Source organism: Mandrillus leucophaeus, unplaced genomic scaffold (genome assembly GCF_000951045.1).
Source record: "Mandrillus leucophaeus isolate KB7577 unplaced genomic scaffold, Mleu.le_1.0 Scaffold746, whole genome shotgun sequence".
Taxonomy (NCBI): domain Eukaryota; kingdom Metazoa; phylum Chordata; class Mammalia; order Primates; family Cercopithecidae; genus Mandrillus; species Mandrillus leucophaeus.
This window is the reverse complement of record NW_012108097.1, coordinates 829,410-841,664: the sequence shown is the minus strand read 5'-3', so window position 1 is coordinate 841,664 and position 12,255 is coordinate 829,410.

Genomic DNA, 12,255 nt, shown 5'->3' with positions numbered 1-12,255 from the left:
AAAATACTCAAGTTTAGATGATTAAAGGCAAGATTTTGTTCTTTGGTTCAAAGATTAGTTGTACATATAGTTTGCATTTCAAATGACTACAATATGAATGATATTATGATAATGGCAGCCTTGAATGGAGTTGCTAATTACATAAACTCATTTTAGAGGATCCATATACCTCTTATTCCTGGGTCTTATCTGGCCTGAATAAAGATAATTTATGATGTAGCATTAGTTACCCTGGGAATAATCAATATTTTCATACATTTTAAAACATTAAAAATGTTCAAGTGACTCTTTTGGAGGAGTAAGTTAGCATAAACATTTTCTATTGTTGACTGCTGTTTCAGTCCTTGTGCTCAGGGTGTTAAACAATGTTCTGTTACTGGGGAAAATTAAACAGAATAAAGATAAAAAGCTTTAATATAAGGAGTATCCAATTTAAGCATAGGTTAAGTTGGTTTACTGGAACTTGGAGACTGTTCTCTAATAAAAGTTATGCTCTGAATATTAAGAAAGAGAGTAAAGCTGGTACACACACACACACACACACACACCCTATCCCAATTTTCCCCGTAGTCGAGTATATACCATGGGAGGAAAGAAGAGAAGAAAAAGTCTCTGGGTGCCTTAAATCCTGGCACTGAGAAGTACTGGTATATTTAGAAGCGGCCATCAGTTTTATGAGGACTGAGAGGGAAATTTTAAATTCCTTGAAGGGCTTAAAATATACTGTGTGGTTTTTCTTCTTGATTCGTCTTGTTAATAATACTAATACTGTGTTTCATCAGCCATGCCTTTTGTTTTGTTTTGTTTTTGCTTTTTGTTTTTTGAGACAGAGTCTCACTCTATTGCCCAGGCTGGAGTGCAATGGCGTGATCTTGGCTCACTGCCACCTCCACTTCTCCGGTTCAGGGGACTCTCCTGTCTCAGCCTCCCGGGTAGCTGGGATTACAGGCGCCCGCCGCCACACCGGTAATTTTTGTATTTTTAGTGGAGACGGGGTTTCACCATGTTGGCCAGGTTGTTCTAGAACTCGTGACCTCGGATGATCCGCCCACCTCGGCCTCCCAACCTGCTGGGATTACAGGCATGAGTCACCGCGCCCGGCCCATTTTTGGTTTCAAGTGAAAGTTTTTGAGTTTAGGAGATGGATAATGCAGTTGATACTAAGAGGAAAAGAAACGTTTTGTTAGGCAAGAGGCAGCACCGAGAGAAAGGAAGAACTAAAGGGATTTACAGAGAAGTGTATCTCTGGATAAAACAAAGACTTACTACATTGGAATTAACACAATTATGGGCAATACGTAACAAACAGACAGAAACCAGCACGTAAATAAAGGAAGCTGTGCCTGTGCGTACGTTTCTCAGATGAAATATGGGGTCATCCATTCTCATATCCAACCACCAGGTGGGGCCAAAGCCCCAGCACAGAGGGGTGGAAGATGGCAATCAGCATGGAATAGTGGTTACCTAGAAGAGTTTGGTTTTTTTTCTCTTGAAAGAATATGAGATTGATGAGCCAGTATTTATGATTGTTTTTTCATGTCTAACTTACTCTCTTTGTTCATATTTTAAAACATTAGGATCTGAAAATGGAAGTGGATATTAGATGTATGATGAAGGAATACAAATTATAAAAGATTCCTAATACTTTCCATTATCATTAAGATTTCAAGGCCTCAAAGAAGATAAAAATGTTATTGCATCATTGCTTTTCATATTTGAAATGATTTTAGCATTGATAGCCAATGTCTGAGAAAAACAGCCAATCACCATACATCCGTCTTGCAAAAGATTTCATGTACAGCTACTTGTAATTAAAAACAAAGTGTTGAAACAAGCAGTTTAAAGTATAACTAATGTATTGTAGATCACTTTAAAACATTTTGGGGTGCACCCAAATAGCACTGATTATATAAAAAGGATTTTGCACTTTACTAATAGTAAATAGTTGTGTGCTTTTTCAAATTCGAAAGTAGTCTAGGAAGTTAACGCCATCTATTTTTTAGGCTATAGTGCGATGCTATCATTTTTGATATTAAGCACTATGATTAGTCCAAAATAGTTTTCTTTAGAAGTGATCTGCTCAAATATGTGTTAACATTACCATGTAAATGATGAGTAGTTAAGTTTGTTATTAGCAAATGGCAATCCTACCATTGCACATACATAACACTTCTCCTGCAATCTTATCTATTTTAAATATATTATTTAACGTAATTATATAAAGACAAATTTAATCTTAATGTGTCAGAAAGTATTATCATCTTGCAAACAGTCCTCCAAGGTTAATAATATCTGGGGATATAAAGTGTTTTTGACTGTAAGATTAGTCTTCTTATTTGAAAAAGGCTTTAAATTTCATTTCAAAGGAGATTTCACGCCGCATGAAATTTAAACTATGACATTTAGAAAACATTCACTTTATTATAATGCACTGAAAAATTATAGTGCAAATGCTTCTTGTTCCTATCCATCAAAACTGTTGTTAGAAATGTAAAGGGTGCTTTCTTAGGTAAAAATTATGTGATATGCTGGGGGGAAAAAATGAATGCCTCCAACTGTTCATCCTGAAGTCAGGTAATTACTGCTTCAATTATGTTATTGAATGCTTTGAAATTAGGTCCTACAGTAGGTTTAAGTAGAATTTATGTTGAGATAACCTTTTGTTCATTGAATTTTCTGTTTATTCAAATGTTGTATGAAGGGTTCCACAGGCCTTGAAAGTAAGTTTTGAGGAAATCTTTTTAAAGTACTCTTGATATTTCTCCTGGGCCACAAACTAATGGGGAGATCATAAGGTGTAAAACTGTGGTACTTTTAAATACTAATGCAGACACTTCATTTGTTATCACATAGCAGTTTTAGATATTCTGGCTCGAGCTCAACTTTATTTGTGTCTTCTTTTCAAAACAGACTAGTTTTGAACCATATCAAAAAATCTAAGAAATTCAGATTCCTACAAAATTTAATGCATGATGATAATACTTTAATTCTTGTGCTTTAGATCATGTTTATCATAACCCCAACTTATGCTTCAATGTTTATTTTGCTTTCTTAAACATCAGAAGTTGACTTAATCCATCAAAATTTCTAAGAAGATCCTAAGAAATTCAAACCACATTCTGAGTAGCAATGGTCCTTAGCAGAAACTCAACGAATGTTAGTTGAATGAGTGCATTGGTGTGTCAATATGTGGCAGAAATTATGTGAATTATGCCTACTATAGTGTCAAACAATAATGACTAAAATCACATTCTGACAAAGAATATGTGTGCTTATATTTCACATCTGTAAAAATCTCATTATATTAAATAAGACTGGCTCATTTAAAAATAGATATAAACAAATAACAGGTGAAGTATACACTTTCTGATCTAAGTTGAAAAGAGTTGGAAATAAATCATAGGAGAAGGATAAGAGATCAAAATATCATCTTTATTCCTTTTTTTTGTTTTTGCTTTTTTTTTTTTTTTTTGAGACAGAGGCTGGCTCTGTCACCCAGGCTGGGGTGCAGTGGTGAGATCTCAGCTCACTGCAACCTCTGCCTCACGGGTTTGAGGGATTCTCCCACCTCAGCCTGTAGTTGGGACTACATGTACATGCTACCATGCCTGGCTAATTTTTAATTTTTAGTGGAGATGGAGTTTCACCATGTTGGCTGGGCTGCTTTTGACCTAGTGACCTCCTAGGTCAAAGCCTCCACCTGCCTCCCAAAGTGCTGGGATTACAGGTGTGAGCCATGGAGCCCAGCCATCTTTATGACTTTTGAAGCCCATTGTTTAATGATGAAAAGTGTTTGCTAATCTCTGCACCCCACACTGGCCTATCCATATTATCGGGAAGAGTTGGCTAACAATAAGCCCCATACCCTGCACCTAGGAGCCTACAAAAAAGAGCTCCCTTGGTGCTGAACAAATCAGAGGAGAAAACAAGTCTTTGAGAAGTAGCCACAATTAGATCATTCTTGTGCAGTTTCGTAGCCCAGATTTACATCAACTGTGTTGTGCAAAAATCCTGGATTGGAGCCATGAAGTTATTTTGAAAACAATCCCAGACTTGTAGTTTCGCTAGGTTCTGGGGAAGCAAATGGGAAACCGATCTGAAAGATGTCATTCTTTTAGTCTAGGTATCAAAAATTCCCCACAAAGAATTACTTTCAACCAAAATAAGCAGCGTTGGTCAAAAACACAAACACACACACACACACACACACACACGTACAATGAGAGAATTGGCAGGAAAAAAGGCAAGCCAAAGTAGATCCCAAAATAATATATTAGAATTTTGAGACACTGATTAGAAAATAGTTTTTATGCTTAAAGAAATAAAAAGTGTATATATATATATATGAAGAGAAAATAATAATATAAAAATTGATGAAGCAGATTTGAAAAGGTAGGATATATACCTTTTAGAATTAAATATTACGATAACATTTATTGAAAACTCAATACATGGATTTAAACACTACATACAGATGTAGATAGAATTAGATAGAAGAAACATCAGAAGAAATTACCCGGAGCACACTTCACAGAGAGACAGGTTAAGTGGTATGGGAGGTTTAATTAGTTCATAATTAGAAGAAGAAAGAGTGAATGCTGTCTCATGGCTAGTGACTTTCCAGAACTGGTAAATCACCAATCCACAGACTCAAGAAGCTCAGTGGATCTCAGAAAGTATGAGCAAAGACAGCTACATTTAGACACATTGTAATGAAACTGAAGAGCACCAAAGGAAAAAAAATCTTAGAAGTCACCCAAAGTAGGAAAAAACTATATTACCTCCAAGGATTTCTAAATAGATCAATGGCTATCTTGTCATCAGTGATAATGATAACTAGAAGACAGTGGGTTGAAATTTTAGTATACTGAAGAAAAAAATCTTGCAATCCATTAATTCATAGCCAAAAAAATATTTCAAGAATAAAAATGTTTTCAGATAAAAAAAAAAACTGACAGGATTTTCAATCAGTAGATACTTGCTACAGGAAACAGAATGAAGGTATATGTTCTACAAAGCAGTAATGAAAAATCAAAGTGGGCCGATATTTGGGTAAATCAGAATGATTATTGACTATAAATATAAATCATAGTAATAATGTTATGGTGGATTACATTGATAAAAATTAAAACTTATGACAGCAATAATATATAGGTTGGAGTGGGAATAAGTGGAGATAAAGTTGAGTCCTTGTTTTTTCCAGGAAGAGACAAATTGTTTATTGATTCATATTGGAAAAATAAACATGCATGTGATAATTTATAAGTAAATTAGTAAAAGGAATAAACAGACTATGTAACTTCCAAACTATTGGAGGAAAAACAAAAAGATGAAACATATTCATTAATCCAAAAGAAAGAAAAAAAGGATCAAAAGAGCAACATACAAAAGCAGAACAATTAGCTCACAGTAAGACGGTAGATGGTAAACTTAAATCCAAATACATTGGTAAAGATGCTAAAGGTAAATTGTCTACTTGGCTCAATTTAGAAAGATTGTTAAGTAAAACCATCTGAATGAAAAGTACTATGAAAGACACATCTAATTGATAAAGCTGTGTGAAAGGCTATATATAAATATAAGAGTTAAAAGCAAAAGGGTAGAAAAGACAACCATACAAACAATATCCAAATGAAACCTGGTGTATTTATTTGTATATCACACAAAATAGAATTTAAGATCCATAGTATTACTCAGGATAAAAGTGGCCATTTTATAGTATTGACAATTTCAATTTCTCAGGAACATAAAATAATTGTAAATTTGGACATATCTACAAACTTAGTTTCAAAATACATCAAGAAAATGTAGTCAGAAGCAAAGTGGAAATTAACAAATTGACAATCATGGTAGTAGAATTTAACAATTATTTCTCATTAATTGATAAAAGGCAGGCAGAACCAGTAAAACAAATATAGATTTATAAGATGGAATTAACAAATCTGATCTAAGAGACACATACAGAACATCATATCACATAACTATAGAATGCACCTTCTTTTCAGAAACACAGAGAACATTTATAAAAGTTGTCTATACAAAACTTGACCGTACTGCCAGTTTCCACACATTTAAAAAGATTGCTATCCTGACAACTGGAGGATAAACCTATAATTCAATGATCAATCAATAATACAATATAATATTTCCATCCTTTGGAATTAAAAGCTCAAAATAATCTATGTTCAAAGGATAAATCATGATAGATACAAAATATTCTGAAAAATTATACTGCAAATACTATTATGTCAAACTATTGGAAAAAAGCCAAAACATTGCTTATTTAGAAAAGAACTCTAGGTGCTGGGCATGGTCACGCCTATAATCCCAGCACTTTGAGAGGCCAAGGTGGGCAGATCACGAGATCAAGAGATCAAGACCATCCTGGCCAACATAGTGAAATCCCGTCTCTACTAAAAGTACAAAACTTATCTGGGAATGGTGGCACGCACCTGTAGTCCCAACTACTTGGGAAGCTGAGGCAGGAGAATCACTTGAACGTGGGACGCGGAGGTAGCAGTGAGCCGAGATCACGCCACTGAACTTCACTGAACTCTGAACTCCAGAGATCACGCCACTGAACTGGCGACAGAGCGATACTCCGTCTGAAAAAAAAAAAAAAAGTCTAAAATTAATCAAATGATTAATTTCATTGTTATTTAAAAATCCAAAGCAATTCCAAATAAAAGGAACATAACAGAAGTTTAGATAAAAGGTTAAATTAATGTTATAGAAATAAGGACATACTAAAAATTTTGAACAAAGCCAAAATGTTGTACTTTGAAAAGATTACAAAATGAACAAAATTTGATTGATGGTACTATTGATACCATTGATCAAGATGATAAAATAGAAGGCACAAATAACTGATTCCAGAAATGAAAAGGAAGCCTAATTTTAGATGTTATATGTTTTTAAAAGATAATGTAAAGATTTTATGAACTTTTAAGTCAACACATTTGAAAATGTAGATAAAATGGACAAAGTCTTAGGAAAGATGTAGTTTTGCATATCAAAGAAAAGAGGAGCCTGTATTAGTACTTAAATGTCTTCCCATGGAGAAAACTCCAGACTTTATGAACTTTAGTGTGCTGTTACTAAGAAAAAGATAAAAAATGGCAAAATACAAGAAATATAATAAGCTAGAAAATAAGACACTTAGAAAGTATTTCCTATGCTTACAGATGGTATGATCAGATTGCTGTGAAGTTCCAGGGCCTTGGGCTGTAAAGAAGCAGATGCTTGCTGTCGAAATCATGACCATCTCACCCAAGCACGAACATCTCCATTCTCTGCATCTTAATCCTCAATCTTTTTTTTTCTTTTCTTTTTCTTTTCTTTTTTTAAATTTTAATCACAGCAATAAAGAACGAAATGCCAGGCCATATGCATATGGGCACATTCGCCTTTCTTTGAACTTTTACAAGACACAAAAGATGAAAAAAATAATGACGTGTCATACTTAGCATTCAAGTCTGGTAATGTGTGGACATTTGGACTACAAAAGGAATAAAATCAGCAGATTAGAAAGAACGTTGGCTCTTTCTAATCTTTGACTTTTAAAACTGCATGAATGATCATGGTGAATCATTTTTATTTTTAGCATGTCTGCCTTCAACAAGTTTGATCATATGAAGAAAAGAAAATGTGACTTCTTTGGAACTGAAATACATATATATTGGACACCTTTCTACAGGTCTTGCTTTTTAAATTACACAGAAATTTCTATGGGCGGCCATCAGCTTTCAATTTCCTTTTTCTTACTTTCAACTTGAACGTAACAGCTTAAATGTTACCTGACCCTGTTTCACAATGGCATAGTATGATGATTTTATATTAATTCACATTAATAAAAAATGATAAAAATAATAATTCCCCCTACTAGTGGCTAACATTTACTCAGTTGCTTATCATGAATCCAGCACAGTCCTAAGCACTTTCATCACACCTAACATTTATTATTATGTTTCAATAACTTTACATGAATTATAGAAGTTTAGTCACTTGTCCCTGGTTATGAAGTTATGAAATGGCAAGACTCGGATTCAAACCCAAGAAGTCTGAATCTAAGACAGTGGTTCTCAATCTAGTTGAGGGCTTATTAAAACACAACTCACTGGGCCCACCCTTAGTAGGTCTGAGGTGGGGCCAAAGAATTTGCATTTCTGACAGGTTTTTGAGTGAAGCTGATGCTACTTGTCTGTGGCACACACTTAGAGAACCATTGCTGGAGGACCCATGCTGGAAGGTACTGTGCTGTCTTGCCTCCCTGTAGCATCTCATTTAATCCTGCTGACAACTCTGAGATATGTACTATAATGATCTGTATTTCTAGATAAGGAAATTGAGAATGAGAAAGATTAAGTACATAACTGAAGGGTCAAACAGCTAGTAAATAGTAGAATCAGAAATTAAACCCGTGACTATCTGACTCTATTTTTTTTTAAACTGTGTTTAAGTGCACAGGTGTAGGTGTGTGTTTAGCTTAAAAATAGTTTAATGTAGATTTTAAATTCTAATTAAAATCCAACATTGTGGAACCATTATTCTCTGTAGAGCTCTATCCAATGGTTTCCTAGAACATGGTTTAAAAACCATTGCAGAGACCAGGCTTGCTGGCTCATGCCTGTGATCCCAGCACTTTGGGAGGCCGAGGCAGATGGATCACCTGAGGTCAGGAGTTCAAGACCAGCCTGGGGAAATCCCATCTCTACTAAAAATACAAAAACTATCCAGGCATGGTGGTACGCGCCTGTAGTCCCAACTACTCGGGAGGCTGAGGCAGGAGAATGGCATGAACCCGGGAGGCGGAGCTTGCAGTGAGCGGAGATGGGGCCACTGCGCTCCAGCCTGGGCGACAGAGCGAGACTCCGTCTAGAAAGAAAAAAATATATATATGTAAAAAAAAAAAATATATATATATATATATATATATTTCTTGAACTATTAAAAAACTCTCTTGGTGTCTCTACCAAGGTAAATGTCCTCAGTAGGGATAACCATGAACGGATAAAATGGCCAATAGCTACCTTCCCTTTAGCGACCACGTAGACTGTCCTTGGAATTTCTTCCCTCATTTCTGAGTTCATGCAGCCTTTGCTTTGACTGCATCTCTAGCTTAATAACAAAGCTGGTGCTCATTTTTTTAGGCAAACAATCATTTTCTTACTTTTGGCTCATTATTGAGGTTTCTTTCTTTTCTAAACACTTTGCGTTTATCGCTATTGTCATATTCCTTCAGTTTTTATTTGGTTTCACTATTGACATTTATCTTTTCAATCTTTCTTTATAGATTAATCCTTTCGGTTCTATTGGCCTTTTTGTTATTCATTCTCATATTAAACACTGATTCCAAAAATATAACCTCAATGCATTTTTGTAGCATCATGTACATCTGAGAAGATTAAATATATTTCTGTGCACTTTATGAAACAAGGAACTCTCAGGTGACTCTCCTATTAGTCTTCATGCATTAATTGGGTGCCAGTAAATGTGATATAGTGTGTGTGGATTACCAAACACACTCGAATCTATGGGAAGTGTGTGGTTATTTGGTTAAACCTGTCCTTTTGTATAACTGTAAACACCTTGATGGCAGGAACTATGTTAATTTTCCTCTTTGTACAATAACACATATTTTGAAATGGGAATGAAAGACTGCATTTTGAGTTGAAATTGGTAGTTTATGGCATAATGGCTTAAAATAAAATTCAATATTTCTAAAAGCCAGTTTCTAGAGTTATTTTAACAGTCAGCGAACAGAAATGTTTGAGTTGAAATAATTGAACCACCTGAACCATCCCTGATTTTACAATACTGTTTTATCTATAGGGAAAAATAGTCTTTTAAAATTATTTATTTATTTAGTTACTTCTAGAGATGGGTTCTCACCACTATACCATATTTGATCAAAAAGTGTGCAGGTTGACATCTGCACCTGTTGAAATATCTCAGGCCAAAAATTATAAGAACTCAAAGTTCGGCCCAACCAGCAAGAACCTTTTCTAGAAAGAAGTCTTCTCCTCTCATCATGCCAATATATAGAAATAGTCCTGTACTTTGGGCTTTAAACATATTTATTGTTTTTTTTTTTTTTTTTTTTTTTTTTTAAGTAGAGTCGGGGTTTCTGGTTTCTGGCACACAACTGTTAAAACCCTTGGAATCTCTTCTCTTCCTCTTCCTCCTCCTCTTCTCTTCTCTCTTTCTTTCTTCTCTCTCCTTCTTCTTTTTTTTTTTTTTTTTTTTTTTTTTTTTTAAAGAAATGGGATCTTGTTCTGTTGTCCAGGCTGGAGTGCAGTGGTGTGATCATAGCTCACTGCAGTCTCAAATGAAATAGCTGAGATTGTAGATGTGAGCCACAGTTCCCAACTAAAAAATTCAGTTTTAGACTAAAAGAAATGTAGATGTCAACTAGAATGTGTTAATATTTTTGAAATTTTATTGGATTGTATTAGTCAGCCCAGGCTGCCATAAACAAACTAGGCGGCTTTAATAAGAGAAGTTTGTTTTTTTTTTTTTTCTAGCAGTTATAGAGACTACAAGTTCAAGATCACTGTGCCGTCAAATTGAGTTTTTGGTGAGGGTTCTTTTCCTGGTCTGCCTTCTTGCTTTGTTCTCACATGGCCTTTCCTATGTGAGTGCATAGAGAAAGGGTATCTCGTGTCCTCCTCTTCATATAGGGAGACCAATCCTTTTGTATCAGGGCCATACTCTTATGACATCATTTAACCTTATGTGCCTTCTAAAGACCCTATTTCCAAACACAGTGACTTGAGGTTTAGGGAATTAATATATGAATGTTGTCTGGGGGGAGACAATGAGCAAATCTTTCCGTAACAGGTGTATTTTTAACTTAAAGCAATACTCATTACTTAGAGTGCTTCAAGGGGTCTCCAGTGGAAATACAATAAGGAATGATAAAGACTTCAGTAAAGTAGACTTTCAAAATCACCATGCTTAAAGAGTACTGAAGAAAAATAATCTTAAAAGTCAGACTTCCACTTATAAGGATTAGGCTCTTGAGATAAAAAGGCTCTCTGATTTGCAGGTGTATTCTATAAACTTCAAGAACCAGAATCTAGAGGAATCCAAGCTGTAAGATGTGTGTAGGAATGGATGTGAAAGCAGTTTTTCAGACTGAAATGAGGTAAAGGTCTAACCATTTGGCTCAAAGGGAAAAAGATGGAGAAGGGGGGAGTAAGATTGAAAAACAGGTGTTTTTGAGAGGGCTGTGGCCCTAGACTCTCCTGAAATTGAATCTCTAATGCAGTAGAGAATATTTATTCCCCCAACAACTTGGATGATCCTTGAGCAGAAAAGACTCATATTCTAGTTTCTGCCTAGAACCCTGGGAATAGTTGTTCTTCCAAAATTTTCTGAGCCATTGTAGAAATTGAGAATTTTTTTCCTTCTCTACTATACATTATGTGATATTTCATGCTTGCAGTTTGAGTTAATTATAAAATGAAAAAATTCTAGATAAATGAATGTCTTAAATATACTGGAGAAAGTCTAGAATATGGCAAGTCTTCCTAATTTCAGCAGTTTTCTCGTGCCATCAGAAATGCTGTATTTTAGCCCCTCACCCCCTACTTTTTTTTTTTTTTTTTTAAGACAAGATTGCTAATTTCCTGGTAACAGTTACTAGGGATAAAAGCAAAGGTGGTAAACTGTCTTTCTAGAATGATTTTGGAAACCTTGAACCCTTTTACATGGTAAAATTGTCACAGTGACTCTCTAATGCTAAACACATAAAGAATCAGAAAATGCTTTTACTTTCTAGAACCAGAGAGATGGTAAGGTAATTCAATCACTCTTATAAATTGTATTCAGAAACATCATGTTTTGTAGCCATAATGTGACAAAATGGAATCTACGGCAAATGCCTTCTGATAATGTTCTTAAACTATTAAAAAGAATGAAGTAAATCCATGACTCATGGAATATAGAATTATTTTTTCTGAGATCTGGAATCAACCTGTGCTATCATACGCAGACTTTTCCTATATGTATATTATTCATAACTTGGATCTATGGTTTTAAGACTTTTTAAGTTTTGAAAGATCAAAAGAGGTTAAATATCATTGCTCTGCAGTAGATTCTGCAGACCCTCAGGGGAATAGGTATTAGGAAATAACTGAAAAATGTTGATCAGAAACAAGTTATCCTAACTTTGTAAAAATTGTGCTCTCCTGGTTGTTAGAAAGAATCTTCTCTCATAAATACCAGAAAGGTTTTTTTGTATGTTGAGCCTTT